Below are 5,001 nucleotides of genomic sequence, written 5' to 3' on the forward strand. Positions count from 1 at the left end.
TTTCATCTTTTGTTTTTCTGGGATAACTTAATGGGAATCCCAGATATATCCCATAAAAATCTATTATTATGCAGTTAAAATATAATCTATAAAGATAGCAAGTGTTAGTAATTGTCTACTTCAAACTTATAGAAAGGTATCAAGGTGAAATAAAAGAGTACTCACTGTTTTTTATTGATCATTATAAAGATTTCCAATGCTTTCAAGCTATACTTTTGTGCATAAACAAGTATTTCAAATTAGATACAGAAATGAGGGTTTTATTGAAAATTTATTGTTTCATGTAAGTATCCACATCCTTCTTAACAAGAGAAAAAATAGTGTTCTTTATTTGGTGCTGTGCTTAGACATCACACAGAAAATATGTTTTAACAACTCACACAACTTTTACCACACTTTGCTGGTTTTTGTGGAGCTTGTTTAGGGCATCTACCACTTCCTATTACTTTCAACTCCCATGTTGACAAGAATACTATGGGCTCATATGCTGAGGCTTACTAGAACTGAAAGAGTAAAATACAACAATAACAGGACCCTGGCTCTGACTCTGGATCTGAAACTGGATCTAGCTCTGGCAATATCCCCAAAGGCAACATAGGTATTTCACTCCAGTTGGTCCAGAGTCCCTTGAGAAACTGGAACTTTGGTTCTAGACGTCTCAAATGTCAATGTAGACCTAGGGTTTTGATCTCTGAGGTCATGTCTATTGGAGTCTAGCTATCTCTGGGCTTTTCATTTATTTACTTATTTTCATTTTTAAACTTTTAAGTTGCTAATTGTTTAAATATACAATAATCTGAGAAGGTGGTGAGTGAACAAAAAAAATTTGTATTAAATCTTTGAGAATTTCATATAAGGTATTTGGATCATACTCAAGCACTTCCTCAAACTCACAGAGATCCACTGCCTCTGCCTCCCAAGTGTTGAGATTAAAGGCATGTGTCACAAACACCTGGCTATTATATACATTTCCTATTTAAAAAAAATCTTTGAGTCCAATTTGTTATATACACTTGGGTATGGAGCCATCCACTAAAATGTGTTTTACCTACCATGACCTCAAAGTTCCAAATTCTTTCACATTTCATTCATAAGGATGTTCAAATTGTGTCAGGTTTGTCTGGGCAATGATTCTACTTCTAGATTTAGTTCCTAATCTATCCTAGTTTCCTTTTTTCTCTTGTGATAAAAGTAGATTCTGGAAGAAAAGTTTTATTTTAGTTCACATTTCCAAGTTATAGTCCATCATTCTGGGGAAGTCAGGATGACAGGAACTTAAGGAACAAGACATATCACATCTACATTCAGAACAGGGTAAATGATTATTCTTACTTCTGTGCAATTTCCCTCTGCCTTACAACATCTAGGACCCAAACTCTGAGACTGGTTCCATATACAATGTGTAAGTTTTCCCCAGCTCAATTAATATAATCAAAACACGCCCTCAGAGACATAACCATAGGCTAACCTGATCTAGACATTGCTTTATTAATTCTCTTTTCCCAAGTAGATTGTGTCACAATGACAAATACAACTAACCCTTAGAGGGGACCATACTGCATTGAACATTGTGGGCATCTACTAAGTAATAATGAAATAGTAAGCTATAGTTACCTATGAAAACAAGTCTATTTTAACAAATGATTTAAGTTTTCTTGCAACACTGTCGTAGCTTGCTCTATGTTGTTTCACAAAAACAACGTAGGAGTAATGAACACTCCTGAAGTTTCTATAATTCTGATTTTATACTAGTATGTACACTTGTCACCTATTACAGATCTGTTTAGTGAGATTCCTGACAGATTATAATTTTTAATTATTTTCCTGAAATAAAGTACCTCTTAAATCCATTTGATGAGCTACTCAAAGTTTTGATTGATTTCTTAATTAAAAAAAAAACTCAATACAAAATAAAAGCAATTAGTAATCTACTAATTGTATTTCTTCATTTATGCTTTCTTTATTGTTATGCACAAGAGATAGCAGTGTATAAAAAGTTTATTAGTGATAAATTTTTAATTTGTGAAAATTAAAGGCAATGTTTCATGACTGTAATGTGTTAACCAAAAATAGTCAGTTCTACCACTATAAAGATTTCAGAACACTTTATAACATTTTTGTACATTTTTTTCCCAATGCAACACTGTAAATTCTACATGAAATGAGATTTAATGTTTTTCTTCTTCATGGCAAAATAGGTTTATGGTTTCTTCAATAGACTAAATCTTTTTAGTTCCAAGAAATCAACTTCTAAAGTCAGCATTGTGGTAATGTGCCCGCACCATATTCCTGCCCATTGTATATGGCAGGATTATGAACAATTTGGTAGGAATTCATAAATATATATTGACAGTGAACTCACAAATAACATGATAATAATTTAATTATTTGGATAATTATATTTCAAAAGAGAACTATATGATTCAAATTCCTGTTGGTATGGGTTTTTAGCAGTTAGCATTATTAAAGCAAAGCTGAAAAGCAGTTTGGAAAGGTATTGACAATCACAGCAACCCTATTTCAAATAATCTAAGTAAAGAAGGCATAAAAGTCGCCATGGTTAATATTTACTTAATATTTATCACTTTTGAATAAACTGAACTGTCATTGTTGAACTGAATCAAAATAAGTTACTTTTTTATCTAAAACTTGCCATTTGTGATGGTAATAAGATAGGGTAGTTAGTTTGTCTTTGATCACTTGAAAATAGATTGAGACCATGAAAATAATTTTTGAACCTGAAAATGACACATTAGAAAGTTAAACTCTTCCAAGACAACCTCCAAAACTACACAGAGAAACCATGTCTCAAAAAAAGCACAGAGAGAGAGAGAGAGAGAGAGAGAGAGAGAGAGAGAGAGAGAAGTTAAAAATGTCTTTTGCATATAATAATCCATTGGCCTTTGAAAATAAAGGAGTGCTGGTAATATATATGAAACTAACGGCTAATGTTTTCCCTCCAGTATGTGTTATTTCTAGCCTAGAGCTCCTTTTCTGAAGCTATAGAGGAAAGTGAACTAAGTCTCTCTTAAGCAGATTAAGTTAGCCACCTGTCACAAATGATAAATATCATTTCTTACTCAATAAAGAAACAACCACCAAAAGGCTATTACAATTCTAAACATGTGCTCATCTAAGACAGCTGCACACAATTTTATAAAACATCTATATATCACAGATTTTGTTGATTGATAATTAACAAAATTATTAGTCTTTCTGATGACAACAAAATTATTAAACAATTCTTTCTTAGGGTTGTTAGAATCTCTTTATTCACTTTAGCCTAACTTCTATGATTTGTACCCTAATAATTATCTCTCTGCCTTTATTTTCATCTAGTGTTCTCTTCCCCTCCTCCATCTCTCCCTCAATCCCTCCCTCCCCTTCTTTGTGTGTGTGTGTGTGTGTGTGTGTGTGTGTGTGTGTGTGTAATCTTAACTTCCCTCTCTTGTAGATGCATAGGGGTCCTACCCTATGTAGAAGGAGTTAACTCTAATAAATTACATCTGTGATACCCTATTACCAAATAAAATTACAGGCCAGCTGATTTACTTTGATTTAGAAGTTTAGCACACAACTTTTTTTCAGACTCATAATTCATCCCATAACACATATCAACACATATGGGTGGTATTAGAGCTAGACCCACCTTCTCACTCTTCTCATTCATGCTAGCCACTCACTATTGTGCTATTTACACCCCAGGCCATTCTACATGATATTTTTTAAAATAAGCAGTATTTTTTAAGTATTCCTTAAAAAGAAATTGAACTTAAATGTAATTACATGTTCTTGCCATTTTCTTCCTCCAGACCTTTCCCATGCAGTTTCTTGCCTTCTCTCAAATCCATGACTTCCTCTACTTTTTAATTGCTGTTTTAAATAGACAGACAGACAGATGATAGATTATGTGAATATATAGTTACAGATGTTAATATGTGTGTCTGTATAAATTTGGTTGCATATATGTGATTTCAGGGCTGGCCACTTGGGATATTTTAATGTTAAGACAGTTATTCAAAGTACGAAGGTACAAATTGTATGTATAAGCATACAATTTAATGATGATTTATGTATACACTTAGAGTAATTTTGTGGAGTTTCACTGAAGAAAGTGTACTGTTTGAGATGTCCTTTTTTTATTTTTTTTAAATTATTATTTAAATTTTTAAAATTAAAAACAATCATTTTACATACCAATCCTAGTTCCCTCTCCCACCTGTCCTCTTACTACCCCCACCATATCCTCATCCAATCCCAGTTCCCTCTCCCTCCTGTCCTCTTACTAGCCCCACCATATCCTCATCCCACACACCCCATCTACTGCTCAGAGAGAGTGAGGCTTCCCATGGGGAATCATCAAAGTCTGTCACATTATTTGGGACAGGACACAGACCCTCCTTCCTGTATCTAGGTTGAGCAAGGTATCTTTTCCTAGGTAATGGACTCCAAAAAGCCAGTTCATGCACAAGGGATAAATTCTGGTTTCATTGCCAGTGCCCCCATAGACTGCCCAAGCCCTCCAACTGAAACCCATGTTCAGGGGGCCTAATTTGGTCTTTTGCAGGTTCCCCAGCTATCAGCCTGGAGTTCATGTGCTTCCACTTGCTCAGGTTGTCTGTTTTCTTGGGTTTCCCAACTTGTTCAAAGTGAGATAACACAGACATAGAAAGAAAAACATGGTATATACTTGTCCATAAGTGGATATTAGACATAAAGCAAAAGATAACCAGCCTACAATCCACAACCCCAAAGAAGCTAGGAAACAAGGCGGAATCTAAGAGAGACTACATAGACTCCCCAGTAAGGGAAAAGGGACAAGAACTCCTGAGTAAATTGGGAGCAAGAGGGAGGGGGAGGTATATAGGAGAGAGGGGAAAGGAAAAATGGAGGGGGAGAAGAAAATGAGGGATTAAGAAGGCTGAGTTGGGGGAAGAACAGAGAAGAACAGCAAGAAAAGAGATATCTTGATAGAGGGAGTCATTATGGGGTTAGCAAGAA

The sequence above is a fragment of the Phodopus roborovskii genome, unplaced genomic scaffold, assembly GCF_943737965.1.
Source record: "Phodopus roborovskii unplaced genomic scaffold, PHOROB, whole genome shotgun sequence".
Taxonomy (NCBI): Eukaryota; Metazoa; Chordata; class Mammalia; order Rodentia; family Cricetidae; genus Phodopus; species Phodopus roborovskii.